The sequence below is a fragment of the Falco biarmicus genome, chromosome 2 (genome assembly GCF_023638135.1).
Source record: "Falco biarmicus isolate bFalBia1 chromosome 2, bFalBia1.pri, whole genome shotgun sequence".
Classification (NCBI taxonomy): Eukaryota; Metazoa; Chordata; class Aves; order Falconiformes; family Falconidae; genus Falco; species Falco biarmicus.
In genome coordinates, this window is record NC_079289.1 from 106,898,539 (window position 1) to 106,912,576 (window position 14,038).

At 37.9% G+C, this 14,038-nt stretch overlaps 1 long non-coding RNA gene across 4 annotated transcripts in view; it reads right to left on the bottom strand.

Annotated features, from left to right (window-relative positions):
• Positions 1-14,038, bottom strand: part of LOC130145095 (uncharacterized) — a 300,065-nt gene that overhangs the window by 86,301 nt on the left and 199,726 nt on the right. For all 4 annotated transcript variants that reach the window (XR_008820373.1, XR_008820371.1, XR_008820370.1 and 1 more), the window contains one exon: positions 10,104-10,152. This is a non-coding gene — a long non-coding RNA (uncharacterized LOC130145095). The remainder of the gene's footprint in view (positions 1-10,103; positions 10,153-14,038) is intronic.

Below are 14,038 nucleotides of genomic sequence, written 5' to 3' on the forward strand. Positions count from 1 at the left end.
ATAGCACTGTCCATAATGAAAAAGGTGATGCAGATTTCAAAAGATAAGATGGCTGTGCACTACTACAAATCTTGGAGAAGAGAGTGCGGTGGGAATTTTGAACTTTGCTTCAGACCAGTTAGGAGAATCCTCCTCTAGTTTACTCAAGCTTAATAACCCACACTACAAGAGCTCAAAACAAAGGCCAATGATTTTCCTGTAGCTTGACTTTTGGTACCTAACTTACTTCAGTTGAGACAACACGTTTCCATGCCCATCAATGAGCAGAGTGGGGCTCTCCCAGAGGGAAATTTCAATTACCTCTTTTTCTGAACTGTCTTTCTACATTAGATTATGGAAATAGCCCCCAGGCTCTCCAAGAATGGGTGCTTGAGAACCATATCACAAAATAAAAGTATTCTGACAAATTATTATTAATTTCTGCTTCTATTTGCCTCCACTGAGGGCACAGTAAGTGGACTCTATCACAGAAACCACAGGAAATTCTTCAGAAGCTACAACTAAACTATAAAACTGTTAGGAAATACCGTGCTGCATGGGTAAAGGCAGACCTAGCTGAGCTAAAGCACTGCTCTGTAAGAAAAACACACAAGGATGTCATTTAATCACCTAGGTAAATATAAACTTGGAATAACTTAATTGAACAGAAGAACCTTAAGACATGATGCCACCTCTTTTTTTAAACACTAGGCCTCATAACTGGTATTAGCAAAAACGTTATAAAAGCAACCAAGGCTAATAAACATAGAAAAGTGTCCAGTGAACGTGTGATGCAAAGTTACTCTGTGTTTCCAACAAGGAAGAAGAGGCAAGAGTAACAGTGGGAATAAGAAATAGGAAGGGACTGAGCAGAACTGACCCAAATGAAAGCAGAAGTGACTCTGGGAAAAAAACTGAGATGTCCCAAAGTGGTATTACAGCAAACAATGGAGAGTTTCAAAACCCAGAAAAGCAACTTCCCAATTGGATTTCAAAATTAAGAGGTAGTCAATGGAAGTAGCCCATGTGTGATGCCTGCACAGCCTTCTGGTGCAACAGGGCTACATTGCAGCATTTTGAGTGCCCTGTCCTGAAGGAAAAGCTCTAAAGAAAAATAAAACAGAAGAAAGTGCAGTAGCTAAACTAATAAGCGACAGAGGAAAACAAAAAAAAAATCATGGAAAAAAAAAATGAGAAACCCACATAGTAAGCTTTTATTTAATAACTTAATTTCAGGCTGAAGTCCATCTGAACTTCAGTTAGGATTTTTGTTTGCTTGCTGTTAATAAGGTGGTGCAAATCCCTTTGTCACCACTTTGGTGTTCTCAGGGGTAAAGACTGAAGTGTTTCACCATCAATGGACCCAAATAAATAAATGAAAAGACATCTGTATAACAAGACCACCATTTTTTCCTAACTTCTTCTAAAGTAACATGTTGGAAATAAATCTTTTGAACCTTATTCTGGCATATTTTCCACTAGGGTATGGTCCACACCATCTTATACAGTTCATTTTGCTAACTTTTGTGGTATCATATTAAACTGCTGGTAGAAGATCAGTTGTTACAGAATCAACAGAACAAAAAATTCAGAGTCTGTTTTCTTGTTTTAACTGTGAGGTTTTGAGCATGTATAGCTATCAAGAAGAAAAACAGAAAAGAGTGTACATGACTGAAGAAATAAACAGAAAACTGCTGAACTAGTACTGTAGTTCTAGGATAACAGGCCCTGATGCCTCCCCTTCTCAAAGGCCTTGTCCCCTTCTGTTTTGTAAATCTTTTTCAAGATTTCCTATATATCATGTTGAAAGCTGTGTTCTTCTGCTCCCAGACATACCTCACTACTCATGTTGTGTATAATGAAGAAAATGACTTCAGCCTAACTTGAAGATGTTCTGTGAGATGACACGATTCACTCCAGAACATTTCAAAAATTATGTGTGGAAGCAATACTGACATTTAACTTGAGGTTTGGGAAAACAAAAGCATATTTGGGGTTCTTACCACCAAAAATCTTGTTTGATACTTTTTTTTCCGGAAGTGTCACCTCACAGATGAAGTAAAGCAGCAGTTTCACTTCTAATTTAATCTGTCAGTTATTCTGATCTGATAGCTGTACATCAACAGCCTCCCATGCTACCATAAAACTGTGAGTTAATTTTTTAGGCTGCATCATAGATTCCTCGCTGCTTACTGGGTCATTACTCATGAACACACTCTACCAAATTAATTCAGCTTAAAACAGATTTTTCAACATACACTTCTCAGCTGGAATGTTGTATTTGTTTGTAACAGGCAAAATGTCAGAGAACACAGAGATTTGATTTGGGTATGCTTTGAAATCTTTATAATTATTATCCACCTCTTATGGTGTTCCTTCTTCCTCCCTTTTTCATAACTTCAGGTCACAGCAGACTCCTATTTTCTTCCTTTTCTGCTCCTCAGTTTCCACAATCTCATCACAAGTCTGACATCTATTGCAGAGATAGTCTCATGGAGTTTCCTTCAATTCTCACTGCAAGCGCAGATTCTTAAGTTCTAGTTCCTGTGACACAGATTCTCTGTGGGATTTTTGGCAACAACAATTCTCCTTGCCAGATTCTTAATTTTTAAAAGTAATAAAAAAATAACAGTTTACCACAAAAAAAACCCCCAGTTGTTTTGTGCTTAGAAGATGAATAATACTTGGAGTGAAGTACAAGCCCAGCATGGAAGTGTAGCAGAAAGGCTGGATACTGCTTAATTCCTACATTGTCCCTATCATTATTTCAAACTCATTTATCAACTTTATGGTGTTCAAATACATGTTCTTCAGCTCCTCATCAGCCCAATCACATACCCGAAAAGAACATGGTACAAACAACATCAAACGCATTGTCTAAAACCTGCACACATGAAAAACCCCGGTGCGTTGAGTTCAGCAGTAAAAATCTGTAGGCACACCCTGGGAAAACTTGGGAGGACTGCAGCAGGTAAGGGGTCAAGCAGTTTATGAAAAGAAATAGGCAAGTATGCTCTCCCCTGCAACCTAAAAGTGGATGGGAGAAACACTGCAGAAAGAGAAGTTTGTCCGTTTCTAATGTGTGCAAAGATTTGTGGTTTGGGATTTTTTTCTCTCCCCTCCTTCTTTTTTTAAACCAAACCAAAGGGAACGAAAACTTTTGTATCTCAGAAGATAAAAAGAAGAGTGGATTTTCAAAGTCCACACCACTCAGGTGGATTACACTGCTTAAAAGTAAACACTGACTAGAAAATCTCTTTTTCAAGATTCCTCTTGACACACTGTGGTACTACTATACATCTGCAACCAGATGAATCTTACCAAACTTACCTCCAACTATGGACCAGGAATGACGGTGATCAGTTGGTTGTCTTTTAACGTTATCTAGATATGTCTTTAATTGTAAAGAGTTCCATATGCCTTTGAAAACAGTTTAGTAAGTATGATTTTAGTGCTTATCTACTCAATTTCCTCACAGTTCCTAGTATTTTTGGATGTATTATGGAAACCTGCTTCTACCTAAATTTTCTTTCTAGAGCCCTTACCTTGCCCACAACCTTGCTATATTTTCAGACCACATGGCTTTTACTCCATCACGAATTATGTTCTTGTTTTACTTTATCACCTTCTTTCCTGTGTTACACACAGATGGATTTTCTTTTTTCACTCATATGCAGACCACCACAAACTGGGATTTTCTTCATTTTCTTCAGACAACAAACATCTCCAACACACTTTCTGCTCCCTTACTCCCTCTGTTTTTGTTGATGTTTTCTATTTGTTCTAAAAGACTTGTTTTGGATGTCCCAGTGTATTTTGTCTCCAGCCTATGTTTGCTCTCCAGTTTGAGTTTCCTGGCAGACAGGGGCTACAAGCTTGCCTTCTAGAGCATTGAGGTAAACAGTCAGCACTCAATGAGTAAGGTACTTGGTTGCTCAGGAGGAAACACAGGTGTTTTTCACCATGTTATGAGATGAAACACATTCTGCCCTATAAACTCAGTTCATATCAAAGTCACTTTCAACACTTTGACAAGAAATTACCTATCTACCTGTATAACTTTGATGGTAATTGATGCATTTGTCATTGTGTCCAATATCCATCATCTTTTAAAGGAAGATACAGCAGTTTACTGCAGCTCTAGCTTGCATAGCAAGACTGCAGTTTACCATTTTTTTTTTATCAAGAGTTTGTCATTTGCATGTTCTCCAGGCTTATTCGTAGTATGTTACTGGATTCATTGGCAAAACACAGACTCCATGTACTCATCTTTTGTAAGTGCAAAATGATTTGTTTAGCATTAGAGACACATTCTCAGCATTGTATACATCTGTTCCTTTTAGTGGTAAGAAAAGACTAAAGTAAAATCCAAACAAAATTACCACAATGCTCAAACTCCAATTTATCTGCAACTGTCCTCTAAGTATGGGATCTTCCTTTAGGCTCTTTCTTAGCCATTTAGGAAGCTGCCATCCTGAAGCTGAAATAAGTTATATTTTTTTAGGGTTTTGGGTTCTGGGTTGTTTTTTCTTTTTTTTTCTTTTTCTTACCTTTTTTTTTTTTCCTCTCCCCCCCCACCCCCCCGTCCACAATTTGCTAGTAAGTACTCCCCTTTAAGCTTTACTGCGGTGGGGCTCTCCCATTGAATTTTCAGTGGCATCTTTCAGATGCCTCTGGGAACAAGGGACCTAAGGAGAAAATATGGAGCACAGACAATTTTCCTCTGGACTGAGAGCTCCAGGATGGTTGTTCCTTCTCATTTCACAAAGCAACACAGGTACTCAAGTACTGTACCAGAAGATAGTACTGCAAAAATGAGCCATAATAAAGGCTGAAGGACTTCTTTTCCCAAATGTCATCCACTAAAGTAGCTCTTACCTGACAAATCACTTTGCCAGACACGAAATATTATCAAAGAAGTAAGTTAAATTTTTTTGACCAGCTCTTTACAAGCTTAATAATGAGAAGCTCTGTGTACAAATTCTCCCTGAAATGTTAAAAAGCTCTGTGTTGGGGGTGGGCGGGGGTTAAGTAATAGGAGAGTGGGGGAAATGATGAAAGACAGGCTGAATAGAACACAAGGTGTCATCTAGTCCACCATGCCTCCACAAGGCAACACCAGTTGTTCTTGTCTTTCCTAACACATTGGGCTAATGACTCCATTCAAACTTTCCTTGTAAACCAGATCTTCAAGACCTCTGATTATCATAAGCGTAATCTGCCTCCTTCTTGCTGTACAATGCTCAGAGCAGGCTGTGGCACTCCAGACTATCAATACTCGCAATTAAGCAGGGAGTGTCTGTCAACAGCAATCACACTCACTGTACAGACATGGATTTAAACTGAACTACTGACAGAGAGAGAAACTCATGCCCCGTTCCTAAATGGCGAAAGCTTGTTTCTCAGATGTATACAATATCTCTTTAATCATCTGAACTTGGAAGCCAGTCCTAACAAGAGATTGGACAGCTCAAAATAAAAAGCTCCCTTAGTCGCAACATAGAAAAATGCAAATAATAAATATTTAAAATACATTCGTTCTTCAGTGCCTCTAGTAGTTGAATCAGCACTGACCAGAAATAATCTCAGTCCTAAACCATTTGATTAGCAAAGAATATGGAAATGGTGTTAGGAAAATAGGTGAGGAGGGGGATGTATTTATCATCAGTGCTAGTGCCACAACTGACAACCCTGCACAAGAATAGAAGGAAGAGAGCCCACATTTCTGGCCAAGAGTAGGTAGATATTCCTTCATACAAAATTTAAAAAGCAATAGTATAATCAGTTTGAATGACAACCCTATTAAGAACTGTATCTTTAAGCCTTCCTTAAACAACGCTGAAACATTTCAACAGGATGATATTAGGAAAGGGCAAAATACCAAGGGATTTCAGCCCAGTTAAATGGAAGGCTGATGCTGGGAGAAGGCAAGTTATTAGAATCACACAGCCAGATGATAGGACATGGCGCCTCCATGGAGACTACCTTTGGTTTCCCAAGGACTCTGTCTTGCTGCTAGTCATGCTGCAGTACATCATGCTGCTTTGGTTACAGCCACGTATTGCACAGGTTTGCCAGGCAACTGGCGGAAAACCTAAAGAACATGAAAGCTCAGGGCAGCAACTTACTGCATGGCTGTATTCGAGCTTATTTGCAGTATAACCACCTGGGTACAGGTCACATATAAGGTATATTTATAATGGTGTAACACATACCGACTTGGATTAAGTCACTGAGCATACAACTTGCGGTGGTTTCAGTGATCTTATTTTGGCTTATACACAGCCAAAGCCTTTGAACTAAGTTTTTCATATATTTCTGCTAAAACCTTCATTCCTTCTAAGAGTGAACAAGAAAACTCAAGGATTAAATTGATAATTTGTTAATGTTTCACATTGAACAAAACCACAAGTGCAAAGATTAAAGTACAAAATACAGAATATGTTTGTCACATGATACAGTTAGCAGGAAATATTTTAGACAATTTTCCCTCAGAAAAGGCTGGATCATTAAAAGCAAAGTTATTTTCAAGGAAATGTGTCAATTAATTTGTCATTTAAAAAAGCAGAGAGTGTTTTTAAATTGCTCAGATATTCTATTTAGTTAGTTTCAAGATGAAAAAGTTCTGGTTTAAAGTTAAAAATTACCTTTTTTGTTCTTCCCCCAAAGACTGACAAAGGTGTGTAGAAAAGCAAATGAAAACGAAATATTTCAAAATTACTGATATTAAATATTTAAGTTGATATGATTCAGCTTCCCTCTGATCTTTATTTATAAAATAATTGATATTTTATCTTTCTTTACTGTTTCAGACAGAATAAAGTACTGAAACTTAAAAAAATTATTGACACACATTACAATTATTTCTGATCCATCTTCAAGTTCTGTAAAGTTATTTCATGAAAATTTTTGAAGAATTTTTTTTAGAAATATTTTGAATATATCTTTCTCTTTCCTCCTTGAATTTTTTCATCATTAGGGATATGTTTTTTAAAAAATTGTCTTATTATTAGTGTCCTCCTTTTTCTGTGGCTTACTCTTCCCAAGGCCTTAGTCAACAATTTCTAATATAACAGATCATTTTCTTACAACAACTAATTGTGAAGACACAGACAGAAGCCTTGAAATCAAGGTGAAGAATAGATATCTGGAAGACATAAGAAATGCTGGCAATGATCATGATTTACAAGAAAGTATTAAAAACAACAACTCAAGGCCCGAGGCAAAAAAATATTCTAAATAGAATGTTCTAAATGCAATATAAAGCAGGGGTTTTCAAACTTTATCTGGGTGAAAGAGGGTACACTGCACTTGTTGAACTCTGGAATACTACCAAAACCAAGGACATGGATGTTCAGAAAAGGATGTCCTTGCAAAATTGGCAATAAATACCAGCAAAGGTATCATATATACTTAACAATTTCACTGCTCACAGTCACCAACTCACTGGCTTCACAAAATTGTACTCAGTGTCTGGTATGGGTTTATACCACAGAAGAGTATTGCCTCAGCACTTTTAAGTAGACTGGACAGGTTTGTTGTACTTGAGGGGAGATATGTCCTGTTGTGGGTTATGTGATATGTGGGTTGTCTTCTGCATCTATCAATCAAGGTAAGGTCTTTGCTGTCCAATAAGCTGCCTTCTTCATGTCCCTTGATGGACAGCCCCAGGAGACTTCTTGAAACCTCCCCAGTCAGGTTTTTTACTTTTCAACTAATAAGAATAAGATTAATTAACAAGCACTCATAAATCTGTAGTTACCGAGGTCATAACCTCTGCAATATTTAAATAATCTATTTTTCTGGTAGGCTACTTATTTTGTCTAACCCATCTGAGCTTCTGTGAAACTCAACCCTTTATACCAAAAGGCTACGTACAAAACTGTGATCTAGTTTGTGGGTTTGGCCAGGACTGGTATCTGACATGAGTAGACATTTCAGGGGACTGACCACTAACAAACCTTAATTGCAACAGACTGAGCGAAGTGCCTACGTAGTGTTCATTTTGCACATTTTCACATATGAATGTCTGTATTTTTGTAGACATTTTTAAGTTTGATGTCGAATGGCATTTTGCCAGGAAAAAAATTAAAAAAGACTAATAACAGTTGGGTGCTAAAATCCTACCTTCTGGGCAAACAGTGATTTAATATCAGATGTATGTGCATGTGTTAGTAAATACATACTTGTAAAACAGTCACTGCTAGCACAAATTTGAAGTCTTTATATCAAGACAGAAAATTTATAATATACCCAGTCATTACAATGTAAGAAAAAAAAAAGTCTGCTATAATAACAGTCAGTATTGCTGAAATCAGCATTTTCACTGTGAAATTATTAATATCCTGCTTATTGATTATCACCTGTTTCATTGTATCTTCAAGATGCCCCAGGCACAGATCAGATGACATGTGCTGATCTGAACCCTCTATCTCAGAGACGTGAAAATGTTAAAGCCAGAACACTCTCGTTTACCAATGTTAGAACCTTACCAAGTTATTACATTATTACAGAAGAGGCCACCGGCCACCACGTAGGGCTGTTTGCTATCTTTACTACCCAGGCTGCATTTTGAATCCCTCACTGAATCTGTCAATGCCTTTGTAACAACTTACAATGTTTCTTATAGAGAAGCTAATAAAAAATTTAAGCATGAAGTACATGTTAAGTTTTATATTAAAAATTATTTGATCTGAGCATCTGCTTTTTTGATGAACTCAATCTTCTGCAAAGTATTCCAATACTTACACACTTCAAAAGAAGGTTTCAATTCTGCTTAGTCACAACAGAGAGATTTAAATGGAAAAAGCAACTTCTATGCAGAAAAGTCCAACTAAGAGGAAACCCAGAAAACATTTAATTTACTCAGTGTCAGTATTTCCCTAAAATAAAACATTAAAGATTAGACTCTCACTTGACAAGGAATGCTATGAATCACATCTGCAGATGTGACTATTTCCAGTAAAGGAAATACATCCAAAGGTCAGACAGTATTGCAAATAGTATCTTAAAAAATCTTCTCTTATTATTTAGTAGCCTGCTCAATAGTCCATGACGCTCAGGCTAGTAGGTCCCAGCCTTCATTTTTTCCAAAATTAACCAGAAGACATAGGTATCAATAATTGGCGCAGTGCTAGAAGAAGCATCATTAGGAAGATGGCAGGCACAGCATTCTTCCCAGCAGCAGCAGTAACTAAAACTTCTGGAGTTGCAAAAACGTTCTTCTGAAACAGGGATTTTATTTTAATAACAATATTTCCAGAGGAAATATTAGTTCTAACTAAATCAAGTAGTTATTAGGACAAAGAGTTTGTCCTAAAACCCTATATTTAGTGAAATCAAAAGATCTGTAATGTCCTCTCAACAATATTTTAAAGCCTAGCACCTTTTCTGAATTTTGTTCTAATTTTTGTTTTCCACATAGTCCAACTAAGGATGCATTATGTAAGCCTGTAAATACAGAGTTTCTTTTTTTAGGGTAGCATTTATTTCACTGCACTGAAAAAGATCAAACAAAAAAGCCCAAATTCGCTGCATTATCTGGTAGCAAATAAAATCACTAGCAAGGAGTCAACTCTCATGTCTTCATGACTTAAATGCTAATTTTTGTCCAGGTAGATTTTGTGTATTTGCCACAGCACAGCTATGAACTACTCACAGAAAATCCAAACACAATATGAACATAAACTGCTACTGTCTGCTGTCTGAAGACACCTCAGTTTTACAGTGGGGATATTGATGCTTCCAACCTTTTTATTACCAGAAAAAACATCAACAGCTTTATAATGATGAATGCGACACAGTTCAGTTTGTATTTGCAAAATTCACTTTTAAAAACGGCAGATGTGTGCCAGCACATCTGGAAACCACTTTTAATTATACTTTCCTCAAGTGGGAAAGCAGTAGCGTGTACCCATAGTGAAGCTTTTATATCTGACCACACAAATGCTAGCAACCACCTGTGCTTTACACTGATTTTCATTATAGAGTATATCACATTACTACCCTATTATTCCAGAATGACATTTGAAGCTGTTGTGTGACTAAGCTGCAGCAAGTGTGGTCTTGAAAATGCCTCTACTCTACAAAAATGTAATGAACCTGATTGCAGTTAGGGTACTTACCACTGAGGATATCACAATATGCATGCTCCTAAAGTTGGCTTCTCTTGCTCTGAAAGTCATAAAAGATATGCGTTAGCAATCATGATTATCACTCTGGGAACTGGAATTTAGCAAACTAATGTATACCCTCAAATGAGGTGCCTTGTAAGTATTTGGAATCCCAATATTTGTTTCTTTCCTACTATTAATGCAGGAATATTATAGTTAAATACTCTGCTTCTTCAGCCACGCTCTGAGATTACAAAACGCAATTTCAACTGTGATCTGTCAGCCTAACAGTATTTGAATCCTGTCATAAATATTTTCATAGGTTGGAAACATTGTGAGTTACAGGACTAAGTTGGATTTTCTAAATTTAACCTTCCTCTCCTACTCCCCCTTGCCCCACCCAAATGTAACAGCTTTTTTACATCGCTGTTTCTTATTTCTGACACAAACACACACACGCAAAAAAAAAGTTTCAGATGTCTGTGGAATCCTTTTCTTCTTTACAACACTCTTTCAGTATTTTGGAAGAGTGTAATGTTGACATGCAAAATTTTGTATATCATAGTGGAATGGAAAGGCTGAGCATTACAAATGCTCAGCCATTGGGAGACCTGGTGTGCCCAGGGACAGACACCAGAAATGGACACCACTCTGTAACTTTGCAAAATGTAAAATACACTATTTTATAGATTATATTTTAGTATAATTTGCTATGGTGACCTGCACAATGTGCAGGTAACTAAAAAAGCCCCAAACATCACTTTAGCATCATTTAATCTGTTAATCAGATACTATGCTTGAAAGAAAAGCTTCCACACCATTATACATCTAAAAAACCACATTCACCTGTCTCATATTTTCTGCCTTTAATTCAAGACTTAAGTTTTGCAGTAACTCATGAAGCCACAGAGGATCCCTCACAGGACTGAGCCCTCTCCCAGTGTGCTGCCCACGTAACTTCACTACATGCTGCCAAAGGCTCTGGGATTGCAGCTGAAAGAAACTCGTCCTGCTCTGAGAAAGACTCAAAGCAGACCTCAGCCTGGGATCCCAAGACAGCCACTACACTCCTCTTTACCAGACAGAACAACAGCTGATCTGTACAGTTGCAAGGACCTTGGCTTCACTTCTGCCCTCCCCACCGCTCCCTCCCCGCCGCTACGCACAGTTGCACCGAGGCGCAGAAGGGTCCCAGTGCCGCTGTCTCACACCACCCAGGAGAGCTGCTGCTTCTGCAGCAGGCAGGACTCTCCCGGTCAGCAGAGAGGGTACAGCAAGATTTCCTTTAACGCACCTTTTTTTTTTTGTCATCTCAGAACCTCCCATGTGACACCTGGTAGGCATTTAAACATTGAATCTACTATGCATTAGAATAATGTAGGGGGTGTTCACTAGGTCATAAATGTAACATTTGCAAAAATATTTCTAATATTTTAAGACTTTGAATATGTTAACAGTCCATAACCCTGCTGCTGTAAAATCATAACCCGATTTCACGTTGCAAATATATTTATTATCCATGCAAAGAAGGCATAATACCCCTCCCCCTATTCTTTTGTTATCTGTGGTAAAAATTTTAGATTGCTAAAAAAAAAAAAAGTTCATTTTTGTGAGTTTCTTAAACCTAAAAGAAAAAAGTATTGTGATCTACTTCATACATTCACACTCTGAATATAACTTGTTAAAGGTTTTCCAACCAAAACCACTTACAGGGCAAACAAAGACTGAAGCACTCTATGGTACTCTACAAAAGATAAAAATATACTTTTTTTGTTTGAAGATGAAGTTATCCTGAAATCAACCTTACTGAAAGAAAATTGTGTCTAATTATCAAAATAATAGACGTAGAATGTAAATGCACTTCATCTTGGACATAAACTATGTAATGAGGCTTTTATATAGGGATACACTAGAAGACAAGTAGCTGCACTTTCTGAACCCTGCTTGAAATGGTGATATGAATTGATATAACCAAGGTCAGCCACAAGAATCATTTTTAGAAGCGAGGAAGGACAAGGGAAAAGACTGCAAATGGGTAAAATAAGCACTCTGGTGTCTGCTCCTTTACAACATAAGGAAGACATGTCCAGCCCTTCTATTTGGTAAAACTTCCTCTTCAAGGAGTGCCAATGAAGACATTTAAGCTCCTTGAAGAAGATGGCAAAGCCAATGATGCTAGTGCCGTTAGGAACTAAGGGGGAAGAGGCAGCTTTTGGCGTCCAGGAGCAGCCAGGTCACAGGATGCTGGATCCAAAAAGCCACAGAGTCAGGGGGATTCTCTCTGCTCATTGCAACAGGCCCTAGATCAGCCCCTTGCCCTTATACCTCTTTAACTATCCCACTCATAACTCTGTCATCATGAGCTTAAGGATGTGACTGGGAAGGAGAGCAGAAATGTCTTTGAAGTCATGAAATATATCCAAGTTCCTGGATATCTGCCATTTTAAAACACTAAGTTGAACACACACTTAGCAGCAGGTTAATGGTCTGGAAGCAAGGAGCAAACAAACAGAGAGGAAAAATCCACCATGGATGCATCCTCCCTGTCTAATTCCCTCTGTTCCAGGCATTTTGGGTGCACTGGAGCTGTACTCCCATAACCAGCCAGTCTGGCAGACCGCACGCCTGCAGCCATGTCAGACCCTGCCCATCGTGCTGCCATCCCTGAGACCCACTGAAAATCACCTCTGGGGCTAGGGGCTGGTGCTTGGGGCTGCACACATCTGTAGAAGGGAAAACACCTAGTCTTAGGTACAGGGTGCTAGGGAGTCCGAGCAGGAGAGGCGAGGCATTACTCCGGGGAGCAGGGTACCGCTGACAAAGCTGTAGCCGTTTTTTCCAGAGCAGGGCTGATGTCGTGCCCGTTCTCTCCTATAGCGAACTGACTGAAAATACTAAAAAGTCTTTGCATTCCAATTGGTCCTGCCAAGGGAGCTTGACTGGCAGGACAATGCATCTTTGTTCTCAATTAAAACCATTATTTGGGTGCAATAATTATTTAAAAGCCAAGAGGAATATGATTTTGTGATTATAACCACAATTTGTCATTTGAAGTAAATGTTTCAAACTATCAGGGTTTGGTACAGAAAGAAGAGAGAGGGAGTAATAACAAACACTACTGTGACTACATGTAGCCTTCATCCAGCCCGAGCAATTTTACTTGTATCCTGAAATCACTGTAGCATAATCGCAAACCAAAATTATAATTGTAGTGGAAAACCACATATGACATGCTGATATGCAGGGATTTCATTAGCGCATTACATTACTGGATACTGCAAGTAATCTGCCTGCTACGTTTTCCTTTTCGTAAGAATACAGAGCAATCGTGGCTATTCTAATACAGAAAACCGGGAAGCAGAGCAAGAAAGAAATGGAGAGAATTTGTGTTAAATTGGATTTTCTTGTCTTCTCCTGTAGTTTTTATCACCCAGATGACAAAACATTATCATTAGCAGTTTATACCAAAAGTTAACATTTGCCCATCGTTTTCTATTTTCTCTAAACCACAAAGGTTTGAGCCTGTTATGCACTCCCCTTATCTTACTCGGTTACTTTAGAATCTAAGAGTGCACTGTGCACATTAATCTTTCATGGCAGAGTTCACTGAAGTTCTGCCAAAATTTGATAATTATGTTCCATCCAATGCAGCAATTTATTTATCTCATTGCTGGAATTTAGAACATATAGAACAAAGTGCTTAGTTTATATGAATGAAATGCTTGCTAAAAAAAAACAACCCACAAGACAAAACAAAACTCCTGTTTCATTTCTAAAGTTTTAAAACATGCAGTGGAATCTATTGAAGAATAAAGCTATTTTTACTAGATGTGATGTTTTCTTGATAAACTGAAAGTGTTTTACAATATGTTTAGGTGTTTTTTTTTTTCTTTTCAGGTAAGTGAAAGTATTTTATAAATACGTTTGTAACTTTTATTCAAGTGTAT